We start from the raw sequence: 13,202 nt of genomic DNA, 5'->3' as shown, positions 1-13,202 counted from the left end.
AATGGCTTGATGGCCTGTGTCATACGCTGCTGGACTTTTAGCTTGAGTCTAAGCTGTGCATGGGCTTGTCTGTGGTAGCAACTGAAGTTCAGAGGGTGGTGAGCTACATCGCCCCTCCTGGTCCCAACATGGAACAGCGCACTCAGTAAGATCACTTCAACTTAAGCAGCCCTGAAGGGCACAGAGACGTTGCCTATGACCGCACTTTAAGGCATCTTGATTGAGCCATGGACCTTTAAAGCATTCAGCTGCGCCTCGTCCGGATGAGCTATCCATCGTCCAAGGCCTTGCGCTTGCGCGTGCCAGCTGGCGCGTACGCCGACCATGCTCTGTGTCGTTAGCCCTGTACCATGTGAGCCAAGAAGTCCCTGGGCTTTGGAGACGGGTATGTCTTTGGCATCAAATGATACGAGCGCAGCAAAGGAAAAGGGGAATTAGCTCAAATGGTAGAGCGCTCGCTTAGCATGCGAGAGGTAGCGGGATCGATGCCCGCATTCTCCAGCAAGAGCTTTTATCCAAGGTCCACGCAAAGAGACTGACAGAGGCCACGGCGCTTGCTGGGTTAACGTGAAAAAGCTGTTTTGGCCCGTACGGGGATCGAACCCGCGACCTTGGCGTTATTAGCACCACGCTCTAACCAACTGAGCTAACCGGCCTCGGGGACCGAGCGCCCGTCAAGCAGGAACGACAAAGGAGCTCCCAGTGACGACGATCGATGTACATGCAAGAAAAATGTTTCTCTCGGGCCGTGAAAAACAGAAGAGGAGCTCTCGTGTTTCTGCCCGGTTTCGAACCGGGGACCTTTCGCGTGTTAGGCGAACGTGATAACCACTACACTACAGAAACCAGCTACACTCCTCGAGGCCACCTTGAGATTCCACAGGCCACATGGGACCAGTACAGCTTGACTTTGGACTGACGTACTGATCAATTCTTTACATGGTGAAATACACCTGCACTTTACCGTGAGCCAGGACCCTGCGTCTTGTAGACTTGGCCGTACCGAAATCAGCCACTTTGCCCGTGGCGCAGTGGCCCTTTCTTTGATTTTCCAGCGAGGCGCTGAACACATTACTCCGACAGCAGTCACAATCGCAGGGCAGTTTTCCAATCCGACCGCATGGACTTTGTCCAGAAGCTCCCCCCTCGTTAGGGCAGAGGAGACCGACTTCCCACGTGAAAGGCAGATCTGCTCCCCACGAAACTAATGAAAATGGCTTGATGGCCTGTGTCATACGCTGCTGGACTTTTAGCTTGAGTCTAAGCTGTGCATGGGCTTGTCTGTGGTAGCAACTGAAGTTCAGAGGGTGGTGAGCTACATCGCCCCTCCTGGTCCCAACATGGAACAGCGCACTCAGTAAGATCACTTCAACTTAAGCAGCCCTGAAGGGCACAGAGACGTTGCCTATGACCGCACTTTAAGGCATCTTGATTGAGCCATGGACCTTTAAAGCATTCAGCTGCGCCTCGTCCGGATGAGCTATCCATCGTCCAAGGCCTTGCGCTTGCGCGTGCCAGCTGGCGCGTACGCCGACCATGCTCTGTGTCGTTAGCCCTGTACCATGTGAGCCAAGAAGTCCCTGGGCTTTGGAGACGGGTATGTCTTTGGCATCAAATGATACGAGCGCAGCAAAGGAAAAGGGGAATTAGCTCAAATGGTAGAGCGCTCGCTTAGCATGCGAGAGGTAGCGGGATCGATGCCCGCATTCTCCAGCAAGAGCTTTTATCCAAGGTCCACGCAAAGAGACTGACAGAGGCCACGGCGCTTGCTGGGTTAACGTGAAAAAGCTGTTTTGGCCCGTACGGGGATCGAACCCGCGACCTTGGCGTTATTAGCACCACGCTCTAACCAACTGAGCTAACCGGCCTCGGGGACCAAGCGCCCGTCAAGCAGGAACGACAAAGGAGCTCCCAGTGACGACGATCGATGTACATGCAAGAAAAATGTTTCTCTCGGGCCGTGAAAAACAGAAGAGGAGCTCTCGTGTTTCTGCCCGGTTTCGAACCAGGGACCTTTCGCGTGTTAGGCGAACGTGATAACCACTACACTACAGAAACCAGCTACACTCCTCGAGGCCACCTTGAGATTCCACAGGCCACATGGGACCAGTACAGCTTGACTTTGGACTGACGTACTGATCAATTCTTTACATGGTGAAATACACCTGCACTTTACCGTGAGCCAGGACCCTGCGTCTTGGAGACTTGGCCGTACCGAAATCAGCCACTTTGCCCGTGGCGCAGTGGCCCTTTCTTTGATTTTCCAGCGAGGCGCTGAACACATTACTCCGACAGCAGTCACAATCGCAGGGCAGTTTTCCAATCCGACCGCATGGACTTTGTCCAGAAGCTCCCCCCTCGTTAGGGCAGAGGAGACCGACTTCCCACGTGAAAGGCAGATCTGCTCCCCACGAAACTAATGAAAATGGCTTGATGGCCTGTGTCATACGCTGCTGGACTTTTAGCTTGAGTCTAAGCTGTGCATGGGCTTGTCTGTGGTAGCAACTGAAGTTCAGAGGGTGGTGAGCTACATCGCCCCTCCTGGTCCCAACATGGAACAGCGCACTCAGTAAGATCACTTCAACTTAAGCAGCCCTGAAGGGCACAGAGACGTTGCCTATGACCGCACTTTAAGGCATCTTGATTGAGCCATGGACCTTTAAAGCATTCAGCTGCGCCTCGTCCGGATGAGCTATCCATCGTCCAAGGCCTTGCGCTTGCGCGTGCCAGCTGGCGCGTACGCCGACCATGCTCTGTGTCGTTAGCCCTGTACCATGTGAGCCAAGAAGTCCCTGGGCTTTGGAGACGGGTATGTCTTTGGCATCAAATGATACGAGCGCAGCAAAGGAAAAGGGGAATTAGCTCAAATGGTAGAGCGCTCGCTTAGCATGCGAGAGGTAGCGGGATCGATGCCCGCATTCTCCAGCAAGAGCTTTTATCCAAGGTCCACGCAAAGAGACTGACAGAGGCCACGGCGCTTGCTGGGTTAACGTGAAAAAGCTGTTTTGGCCCGTACGGGGATCGAACACGCGACCTTGGCGTTATTAGCACCACGCTCTAACCAACTGAGCTAACCGGCCTCGGGGACCGAGCGCCCGTCAAGCAGGAACGACAAAGGAGCTCCCAGTGACGACGATCGATGTACATGCAAGAAAAATGTTTCTTCTCAGGCCGTGAAAAACAGAAGAGGAGCTCTCGTGTTTCTGCCCGGTTTCGAACCGGGGACCTTTCGCGTGTTAGGCGAACGTGATAACCACTACACTACAGAAACCAGCTACACTCCTCGAGGCCACCTTGAGATTCCACAGGCCACATGGGACCAGTACAGCTTGACTTTGGACTGACGTACTGATCAGTTCTTTACATGGTGAAATACACCTGCACTTTACCGTGAGCCAGGACCCTGCGTCTTGGAGACTTGGCCGTACCGAAATCAGCCACTTTGCCCGTGGCGCAGTGGCCCTTTCTTTGATTATCCAGCGAGGCGCTGAACACATTACTCCGACAGCAGTCACAATCGCAGGGCAGTTTTCCAATCCGACCGCATGGACTTTGTCCAGAAGCTCCCCCCTCGTTAGGGCAGAGGAGACCGACTTCCCACTTGAAAGGCAGATCTGCTCCCCACGAAACTAATGAAAATGGCTTGATGGCCTGTGTCATACGCTGCTGGACTTTTACCTTGAGTCTAAGCTGTGCATGGGCTTGTCTGTGGTAGCAACTGAAGTTCAGAGGGTGGTGAGCTACATCGCCCCTCCTGGTCCCAACATGGAACAGCGCACTCAGTAAGATCACTTCAACTTAAGCAGCCCTGAAGGGCACAGAGACGTTGCCTATGACCGCACTTTAAGGCATCTTGATTGAGCCATGGACCTTTAAAGCATTCAGCTGCGCCTCGTCCGGATGAGCTATCCATTGTCCAAGGCCTTGCGCTTGCGCGTGCCAGCTGGCGCGTACGCCGACCATGCTCTGTGTCGTTAGCCCTGTACCATGTGAGCCAAGAAGTCCCTGGGCTTTGGAGACGGGTATGTCTTTGGCATCAAATGATACGAGCGCAGCAAAGGAAAGGGGGAATTAGCTCAAATGGTAGAGCGCTCGCTTAGCATGCGAGAGGTAGCGGGATCGATGCCCGCATTCTCCAGCAAGAGCTTTTATCCAAGGTCCACGCAAAGAGACTGACAGAGGCCACGGCGCTTGCTGGGTTAACGTGAAAAAGCTGTTTTGGCCCGTACAGGTATCGAACTCGCGACCTTGGCGTTATTAGCACCAGGCTCTAACCAACTGAGCTAACCGGCCTCAGGGACTGAGCGCCCGTCAAGCAGGAACGACAAAGGAGCTCCCAGTGACGACGATCGATGTACATGCAAGAAAAATGTTTCTTCTCAGGCCGTGAAAAACAGAAGAGGAGCTCTCGTGTTTCTGCCCGGTTTCGAACCGGGGACCTTTCGCGTGTTAGGCGAACGTGATAACCACTACACTACAGAAACCAGCTACACTCCTCGAGGCCACCTTGAGATTCCACAGGCCACATGGGACCAGTACAGCTTGACTTTGGACTGACGTACTGATCAGTTCTTTACATGGTGAAATACACCTGCACTTTACCGTGAGCCAGGACCCTGCGTCTTGGAGACTTGGCCGTACCGAAATCAGCCACTTTGCCCGTGGCGCAGTGGCCCTTTCTTTGATTATCCAGCGAGGCGCTGAACACATTACTCCGACAGCAGTCACAATCGCAGGGCAGTTTTCCAATCCGACCGCATGGACTTTGTCCAGAAGCTCCCCCCTCGTTAGGGCAGAGGAGACCGACTTCCCACTTGAAAGGCAGATCTGCTCCCCACGAAACTAATGAAAATGGCTTGATGGCCTGTGTCATACGCTGCTGGACTTTTACCTTGAGTCTAAGCTGTGCATGGGCTTGTCTGTGGTAGCAACTGAAGTTCAGAGGGTGGTGAGCTACATCGCCCCTCCTGGTCCCAACATGGAACAGCGCACTCAGTAAGATCACTTCAACTTAAGCAGCCCTGAAGGGCACAGAGACGTTGCCTATGACCGCACTTTAAGGCATCTTGATTGAGCCATGGACCTTTAAAGCATTCAGCTGCGCCTCGTCCGGATGAGCTATCCATTGTCCAAGGCCTTGCGCTTGCGCGTGCCAGCTGGCGCGTACGCCGACCATGCTCTGTGTCGTTAGCCCTGTACCATGTGAGCCAAGAAGTCCCTGGGCTTTGGAGACGGGTATGTCTTTGGCATCAAATGATACGAGCGCAGCAAAGGAAAGGGGGAATTAGCTCAAATGGTAGAGCGCTCGCTTAGCATGCGAGAGGTAGCGGGATCGATGCCCGCATTCTCCAGCAAGAGCTTTTATCCAAGGTCCACGCAAAGAGACTGACAGAGGCCACGGCGCTTGCTGGGTTAACGTGAAAAAGCTGTTTTGGCCCGTACAGGTATCGAACTCGCGACCTTGGCGTTATTAGCACCAGGCTCTAACCAACTGAGCTAACCGGCCTCAGGGACTGAGCGCCCGTCAAGCAGGAACGACAAAGGAGCTCCCAGTGACGACGATCGATGTACATGCAAGAAAAATGTTTCTCTCGGGCCGTGAAAAACAGAAGAGGAGCTCTCGTGTTTCTGCCCGGTTTCGAACCGGGGACCTTTCGCATGTTAGGCGAACGTGATAACCACTACACTACAGAAACCAGCTACACTCCTCGAGGCCACCTTGAGATTCCACAGGCCACATGGGACCAGTACAGCTTGACTTTGGACTGACGTACTGATCAATTCTTTACATGGTGAAATACACCTGCACTTTACCGTGAGCCAGGACCCTGCGTCTTGGAGACTTGGCCGTACCGAAATCAGCCACTTTGCCCGTGGCGCGGTTTCACTTTCTTTGATTTTCCAGCGAGGCGCTGAACACATTACTCCGACAGCAGTCACAATCGCAGGGCAGTTTTCCAATCCGACCGCATGGACTTTGTCCAGAAGCTCCCCCCTCGTTAGGGCAGAGGAGACCGACTTCCCACGTGAAAGGCAGATCTGCTCCCCACGAAACTAATGAAAATGGCTTGATGGCCTGTGTCATACGCTGCTGGACTTTTAGCTTGAGTCTAAGCTGTGCATGGGCTTGTCTGTGGTAGCAACTGAAGTTCAGAGGGTGGTGAGCTACATCGCCCCTCCTGGTCCCAACATGGAACAGCGCACTCAGTAAGATCACTTCAACTTAAGCAGCCCTGAAGGGCACAGAGACGTTGCCTATGACCGCACTTTAAGGCATCTTGATTGAGCCATGGACCTTTAAAGCATTCAGCTGCGCCTCGTCCGGATGAGCTATCCATCGTCCAAGGCCTTGCGCTTGCGCGTGCCAGCTGGCGCGTACGCCGACCATGCTCTGTGTCGTTAGCCCTGTACCATGTGAGCCAAGAAGTCCCTGGGCTTTGGAGACGGGTATGTCTTTGGCATCAAATGATACGAGCGCAGCAAAGGAAAAGGGGAATTAGCTCAAATGGTAGAGCGCTCGCTTAGCATGCGAGAGGTAGCGGGATCGATGCCCGCATTCTCCAGCAAGAGCTTTTATCCAAGGTCCACGCAAAGAGACTGACAGAGGCCACGGCGCTTGCTGGGTTAACGTGAAAAAGCTGTTTTGGCCCGTACGGGGATCGAACCCGCGACCTTGGCGTTATTAGCACCACGCTCTAACCAACTGAGCTAACCGGCCTCGGGGACCGAGCGCCCGTCAAGCAGGAACGACAAAGGAGCTCCCAGTGACGACGATCGATGTACATGCAAGAAAAATGTTTCTCTCGGGCCGTGAAAAACAGAAGAGGAGCTCTCGTGTTTCTGCCCGGTTTCGAACCGGGGACCTTTCGCGTGTTAGGCGAACGTGATAACCACTACACTACAGAAACCAGCTACACTCCTCGAGGCCACCTTGAGATTCCACAGGCCACATGGGACCAGTACAGCTTGACTTTGGACTGACGTACTGATCAATTCTTTACATGGTGAAATACACCTGCACTTTACCGTGAGCCAGGACCCTGCGTCTTGTAGACTTGGCCGTACCGAAATCAGCCACTTTGCCCGTGGCGCAGTGGCCCTTTCTTTGATTTTCCAGCGAGGCGCTGAACACATTACTCCGACAGCAGTCACAATCGCAGGGCAGTTTTCCAATCCGACCGCATGGACTTTGTCCAGAAGCTCCCCCCTCGTTAGGGCAGAGGAGACCGACTTCCCACGTGAAAGGCAGATCTGCTCCCCACGAAACTAATGAAAATGGCTTGATGGCCTGTGTCATACGCTGCTGGACTTTTAGCTTGAGTCTAAGCTGTGCATGGGCTTGTCTGTGGTAGCAACTGAAGTTCAGAGGGTGGTGAGCTACATCGCCCCTCCTGGTCCCAACATGGAACAGCGCACTCAGTAAGATCACTTCAACTTAAGCAGCCCTGAAGGGCACAGAGACGTTGCCTATGACCGCACTTTAAGGCATCTTGATTGAGCCATGGACCTTTAAAGCATTCAGCTGCGCCTCGTCCGGATGAGCTATCCATCGTCCAAGGCCTTGCGCTTGCGCGTGCCAGCTGGCGCGTACGCCGACCATGCTCTGTGTCGTTAGCCCTGTACCATGTGAGCCAAGAAGTCCCTGGGCTTTGGAGACGGGTATGTCTTTGGCATCAAATGATACGAGCGCAGCAAAGGAAAAGGGGAATTAGCTCAAATGGTAGAGCGCTCGCTTAGCATGCGAGAGGTAGCGGGATCGATGCCCGCATTCTCCAGCAAGAGCTTTTATCCAAGGTCCACGCAAAGAGACTGACAGAGGCCACGGCGCTTGCTGGGTTAACGTGAAAAAGCTGTTTTGGCCCGTACGGGGATCGAACCCGCGACCTTGGCGTTATTAGCACCACGCTCTAACCAACTGAGCTAACCGGCCTCGGGGACCGAGCGCCCGTCAAGCAGGAACGACAAAGGAGCTCCCAGTGACGACGATCGATGTACATGCAAGAAAAATGTTTCTTCTCAGGCCGTGAAAAACAGAAGAGGAGCTCTCGTGTTTCTGCCCGGTTTCGAACCGGGGACCTTTCGCGTGTTAGGCGAACGTGATAACCACTACACTACAGAAACCAGCTACACTCCTCGAGGCCACCTTGAGATTCCACAGGCCACATGGGACCAGTACAGCTTGACTTTGGACTGACGTACTGATCAATTCTTTACATGGTGAAATACACCTGCACTTTACCGTGAGCCAGGACCCTGCGTCTTGTAGACTTGGCCGTACCGAAATCAGCCACTTTGCCCGTGGCGCAGTGGCCCTTTCTTTGATTTTCCAGCGAGGCGCTGAACACATTACTCCGACAGCAGTCACAATCGCAGGGCAGTTTTCCAATCCGACCGCATGGACTTTGTCCAGAAGCTCCCCCCTCGTTAGGGCAGAGGAGACCGACTTCCCACGTGAAAGGCAGATCTGCTCCCCACGAAACTAATGAAAATGGCTTGATGGCCTGTGTCATACGCTGCTGGACTTTTAGCTTGAGTCTAAGCTGTGCATGGGCTTGTCTGTGGTAGCAACTGAAGTTCAGAGGGTGGTGAGCTACATCGCCCCTCCTGGTCCCAACATGGAACAGCGCACTCAGTAAGATCACTTCAACTTAAGCAGCCCTGAAGGGCACAGAGACGTTGCCTATGACCGCACTTTAAGGCATCTTGATTGAGCCATGGACCTTTAAAGCATTCAGCTGCGCCTCGTCCGGATGAGCTATCCATCGTCCAAGGCCTTGCGCTTGCGCGTGCCAGCTGGCGCGTACGCCGACCATGCTCTGTGTCGTTAGCCCTGTACCATGTGAGCCAAGAAGTCCCTGGGCTTTGGAGACGGGTATGTCTTTGGCATCAAATGATACGAGCGCAGCAAAGGAAAAGGGGAATTAGCTCAAATGGTAGAGCGCTCGCTTAGCATGCGAGAGGTAGCGGGATCGATGCCCGCATTCTGCAGCAAGAGCTTTTATCCAAGGTCCACGCAAAGAGACTGACAGAGGCCACGGCGCTTGCTGGGTTAACGTGAAAAAGCTGTTTTGGCCCGTACGGGGATCGAACCCGCGACCTTGGCGTTATTAGCACCACGCTCTAACCAACTGAGCTAACCGGCCTCGGGGACCAAGCGCCCGTCAAGCAGGAACGACAAAGGAGCTCCCAGTGACGACGATCGATGTACATGCAAGAAAAATGTTTCTCTCGGGCCGTGAAAAACAGAAGAGGAGCTCTCGTGTTTCTGCCCGGTTTCGAACGAGGGACCTTTCGCGTGTTAGGCGAACGTGATAACCACTACACTACAGAAACCAGCTACACTCCTCGAGGCCACCTTGAGATTCCACAGGCCACATGGGACCAGTACAGCTTGACTTTGGACTGACGTACTGATCAATTCTTTACATGGTGAAATACACCTGCACTTTACCGTGAGCCAGGACCCTGCGTCTTGGAGACTTGGCCGTACCGAAATCAGCCACTTTGCCCGTGGCGCAGTGGCCCTTTCTTTGATTTTCCAGCGAGGCGCTGAACACATTACTCCGACAGCAGTCACAATCGCAGGGCAGTTTTCCAATCCGACCGCATGGACTTTGTCCAGAAGCTCCCCCCTCGTTAGGGCAGAGGAGACCGACTTCCCACGTGAAAGGCAGATCTGCTCCCCACGAAACTAATGAAAATGGCTTGATGGCCTGTGTCATACGCTGCTGGACTTTTAGCTTGAGTCTAAGCTGTGCATGGGCTTGTCTGTGGTAGCAACTGAAGTTCAGAGGGTGGTGAGCTACATCGCCCCTCCTGGTCCCAACATGGAACAGCGCACTCAGTAAGATCACTTCAACTTAAGCAGCCCTGAAGGGCACAGAGACGTTGCCTATGACCGCACTTTAAGGCATCTTGATTGAGCCATGGACCTTTAAAGCATTCAGCTGCGCCTCGTCCGGATGAGCTATCCATCGTCCAAGGCCTTGCGCTTGCGCGTGCCAGCTGGCGCGTACGCCGACCATGCTCTGTGTCGTTAGCCCTGTACCATGTGAGCCAAGAAGTCCCTGGGCTTTGGAGACGGGTATGTCTTTGGCATCAAATGATACGAGCGCAGCAAAGGAAAAGGGGAATTAGCTCAAATGGTAGAGCGCTCGCTTAGCATGCGAGAGGTAGCGGGATCGATGCCCGCATTCTCCAGCAAGAGCTTTTATCCAAGGTCCACGCAAAGAGACTGACAGAGGCCACGGCGCTTGCTGGGTTAACGTGAAAAAGCTGTTTTGGCCCGTACGGGGATCGAACCCGCGACCTTGGCGTTATTAGCACCACGCTCTAACCAACTGAGCTAACCGGCCTCGGGGACCGAGCGCCCGTCAAGCAGGAACGACAAAGGAGCTCCCAGTGACGACGATCGATGTACATGCAAGAAAAATGTTTCTCTCGGCCCGTGAAAAACAGAAGAGGAGCTCTCGTGTTTCTGCCCGGTTTCGAACGAGGGACCTTTCGCGTGTTAGGCGAACGTGATAACCACTACACTACAGAAACCAGCTACACTCCTCGAGGCCACCTTGAGATTCCACAGGCCACATGGGACCAGTACAGCTTGACTTTGGACTGACGTACTGATCAATTCTTTACATGGTGAAATACACCTGCACTTTACCGTGAGCCAGGACCCTGCGTCTTGGAGACTTGGCCGTACCGAAATCAGCCACTTTGCCCGTGGCGCAGTGGCCCTTTCTTTGATTTTCCAGCGAGGCGCTGAACACATTACTCCGACAGCAGTCACAATCGCAGGGCAGTTTTCCAATCCGACCGCATGGACTTTGTCCAGAAGCTCCCCCCTCGTTAGGGCAGAGGAGACCGACTTCCCACGTGAAAGGCAGATCTGCTCCCCACGAAACTAATGAAAATGGCTTGATGGCCTGTGTCATACGCTGCTGGACTTTTAGCTTGAGTCTAAGCTGTGCATGGGCTTGTCTGTGGTAGCAACTGAAGTTCAGAGGGTGGTGAGCTACATCGCCCCTCCTGGTCCCAACATGGAACAGCGCACTCAGTAAGATCACTTCAACTTAAGCAGCCCTGAAGGGCACAGAGACGTTGCCTATGACCGCACTTTAAGGCATCTTGATTGAGCCATGGACCTTTAAAGCATTCAGCTGCGCCTCGTCCGGATGAGCTATCCATCGTCCAAGGCCTTGCGCTTGCGCGTGCCAGCTGGCGCGTACGCCGACCATGCTCTGTGTCGTTAGCCCTGTACCATGTGAGCCAAGAAGTCCCTGGGCTTTGGAGACGGGTATGTCTTTGGCATCAAATGATACGAGCGCAGCAAAGGAAAAGGGGAATTAGCTCAAATGGTAGAGCGCTCGCTTAGCATGCGAGAGGTAGCGGGATCGATGCCCGCATTCTCCAGCAAGAGCTTTTATCCAAGGTCCACGCAAAGAGACTGACAGAGGCCACGGCGCTTGCTGGGTTAACGTGAAAAAGCTGTTTTGGCCCGTACGGGGATCGAACCCGCGACCTTGGCGTTATTAGCACCACGCTCTAACCAACTGAGCTAACCGGCCTCGGGGACCGAGCGCCCGTCAAGCAGGAACGACAAAGGAGCTCCCAGTGACGACGATCGATGTACATGCAAGAAAAATGTTTCTCTCGGCCCGTGAAAAACAGAAGAGGAGCTCTCGTGTTTCTGCCCGGTTTCGAACGAGGGACCTTTCGCGTGTTAGGCGAACGTGATAACCACTACACTACAGAAACCAGCTACACTCCTCGAGGCCACCTTGAGATTCCACAGGCCACATGGGACCAGTACAGCTTGACTTTGGACTGACGTACTGATCAATTCTTTACATGGTGAAATACACCTGCACTTTACCGTGAGCCAGGACCCTGCGTCTTGGAGACTTGGCCGTACCGAAATCAGCCACTTTGCCCGTGGCGCAGTGGCCCTTTCTTTGATTTTCCAGCGAGGCGCTGAACACATTACTCCGACAGCAGTCACAATCGCAGGGCAGTTTTCCAATCCGACCGCATGGACTTTGTCCAGAAGCTCCCCCCTCGTTAGGGCAGAGGAGACCGACTTCCCACGTGAAAGGCAGATCTGCTCCCCACGAAACTAATGAAAATGGCTTGATGGCCTGTGTCATACGCTGCTGGACTTTTAGCTTGAGTCTAAGCTGTGCATGGGCTTGTCTGTGGTAGCAACTGAAGTTCAGAGGGTGGTGAGCTACATCGCCCCTCCTGGTCCCAACATGGAACAGCGCACTCAGTAAGATCACTTCAACTTAAGCAGCCCTGAAGGGCACAGAGACGTTGCCTATGACCGCACTTTAAGGCATCTTGATTGAGCCATGGACCTTTAAAGCATTCAGCTGCGCCTCGTCCGGATGAGCTATCCATCGTCCAAGGCCTTGCGCTTGCGCGTGCCAGCTGGCGCGTACGCCGACCATGCTCTGTGTCGTTAGCCCTGTACCATGTGAGCCAAGAAGTCCCTGGGCTTTGGAGACGGGTATGTCTTTGGCATCAAATGATACGAGCGCAGCAAAGGAAAAGGGGAATTAGCTCAAATGGTAGAGCGCTCGCTTAGCATGCGAGAGGTAGCGGGATCGATGCCCGCATTCTCCAGCAAGAGCTTTTATCCAAGGTCCACGCAAAGAGACTGACAGAGGCCACGGCGCTTGCTGGGTTAACGTGAAAAAGCTGTTTTGGCCCGTACGGGGATCGAACCCGCGACCTTGGCGTTATTAGCACCACGCTCTAACCAACTGAGCTAACCGGCCTCGGGGACCGAGCGCCCGTCAAGCAGGAACGACAAAGGAGCTTCCAGTGACGACGATCGATGTACATGCAAGAAAAATGTTTCTCTCGGGCCGTGAAAAACAGAAGAGGAGCTCTCGTGTTTCTGCCCGGTTTCGAACCAGGGACCTTTCGCGTGTTAGGCGAACGTGATAACCACTACACTACAGAAACCAGCTACACTCCTCGAGGCCACCTTGAGATTCCACAGGCCACATGGGACCAGTACAGCTTGACTTTGGACTGACGTACTGATCAATTCTTTACATGGTGAAATACACCTGCACTTTACCATGAGCCAGGACCCTGCGTCTTGGAGACTTGGCCGTACCGAAATCAGCCACTTTGCCCGTGGCGCAGTGGCCCTTTCTTTGATTTTCCAGCGAGGCGCTGAACACATTACTCCG

At 53.8% G+C, this 13,202-nt stretch overlaps 13 non-coding genes across 13 annotated transcripts; all 13 read right to left on the bottom strand.

Moving 5' to 3' along the window:
* Window positions 1-582: 582 nt before the first annotated feature.
* On the bottom strand, window positions 583-656 carry trnai-aau (transfer RNA isoleucine (anticodon AAU)). The gene has a single exon. It is a non-coding gene; the product is annotated as a tRNA-Ile (tRNA).
* Window positions 657-773: 117 nt separating this feature from the next.
* On the bottom strand, window positions 774-846 carry trnav-aac (transfer RNA valine (anticodon AAC)). The gene has a single exon. It is a non-coding gene; the product is annotated as a tRNA-Val (tRNA).
* Window positions 847-1,794: 948 nt separating this feature from the next.
* trnai-aau (transfer RNA isoleucine (anticodon AAU)) lies at window positions 1,795-1,868 on the bottom strand. Its single transcript has one exon. It is a non-coding gene; the product is annotated as a tRNA-Ile (tRNA).
* A 1,330-nt stretch (window positions 1,869-3,198) lies between these two features.
* trnav-aac (transfer RNA valine (anticodon AAC)) lies at window positions 3,199-3,271 on the bottom strand. Its single transcript has one exon. It is a non-coding gene; the product is annotated as a tRNA-Val (tRNA).
* A 1,140-nt stretch (window positions 3,272-4,411) lies between these two features.
* Window positions 4,412-4,484, bottom strand: trnav-aac (transfer RNA valine (anticodon AAC)). The gene has a single exon. It is a non-coding gene; the product is annotated as a tRNA-Val (tRNA).
* A 2,160-nt stretch (window positions 4,485-6,644) lies between these two features.
* On the bottom strand, window positions 6,645-6,718 carry trnai-aau (transfer RNA isoleucine (anticodon AAU)). Its single transcript has one exon. It is a non-coding gene; the product is annotated as a tRNA-Ile (tRNA).
* A 117-nt stretch (window positions 6,719-6,835) lies between these two features.
* On the bottom strand, window positions 6,836-6,908 carry trnav-aac (transfer RNA valine (anticodon AAC)). Its single transcript has one exon. It is a non-coding gene; the product is annotated as a tRNA-Val (tRNA).
* A 948-nt stretch (window positions 6,909-7,856) lies between these two features.
* trnai-aau (transfer RNA isoleucine (anticodon AAU)) lies at window positions 7,857-7,930 on the bottom strand. The gene has a single exon. It is a non-coding gene; the product is annotated as a tRNA-Ile (tRNA).
* A 118-nt stretch (window positions 7,931-8,048) lies between these two features.
* On the bottom strand, window positions 8,049-8,121 carry trnav-aac (transfer RNA valine (anticodon AAC)). The gene has a single exon. It is a non-coding gene; the product is annotated as a tRNA-Val (tRNA).
* A 948-nt stretch (window positions 8,122-9,069) lies between these two features.
* On the bottom strand, window positions 9,070-9,143 carry trnai-aau (transfer RNA isoleucine (anticodon AAU)). Its single transcript has one exon. It is a non-coding gene; the product is annotated as a tRNA-Ile (tRNA).
* Window positions 9,144-10,281: 1,138 nt separating this feature from the next.
* Window positions 10,282-10,355, bottom strand: trnai-aau (transfer RNA isoleucine (anticodon AAU)). The gene has a single exon. It is a non-coding gene; the product is annotated as a tRNA-Ile (tRNA).
* A 1,138-nt stretch (window positions 10,356-11,493) lies between these two features.
* trnai-aau (transfer RNA isoleucine (anticodon AAU)) lies at window positions 11,494-11,567 on the bottom strand. Its single transcript has one exon. It is a non-coding gene; the product is annotated as a tRNA-Ile (tRNA).
* A 1,138-nt stretch (window positions 11,568-12,705) lies between these two features.
* Window positions 12,706-12,779, bottom strand: trnai-aau (transfer RNA isoleucine (anticodon AAU)). The gene has a single exon. It is a non-coding gene; the product is annotated as a tRNA-Ile (tRNA).
* Between the last annotated feature and the right edge of the window lie 423 nt (window positions 12,780-13,202).

Source organism: Hoplias malabaricus, chromosome 15 (genome assembly GCF_029633855.1).
Source record: "Hoplias malabaricus isolate fHopMal1 chromosome 15, fHopMal1.hap1, whole genome shotgun sequence".
Taxonomy (NCBI): Eukaryota; Metazoa; Chordata; class Actinopteri; order Characiformes; family Erythrinidae; genus Hoplias; species Hoplias malabaricus.
Note: the sequence above shows the minus strand (reverse complement) of the source record. Positions and strands in the feature narration are given on the sequence as shown.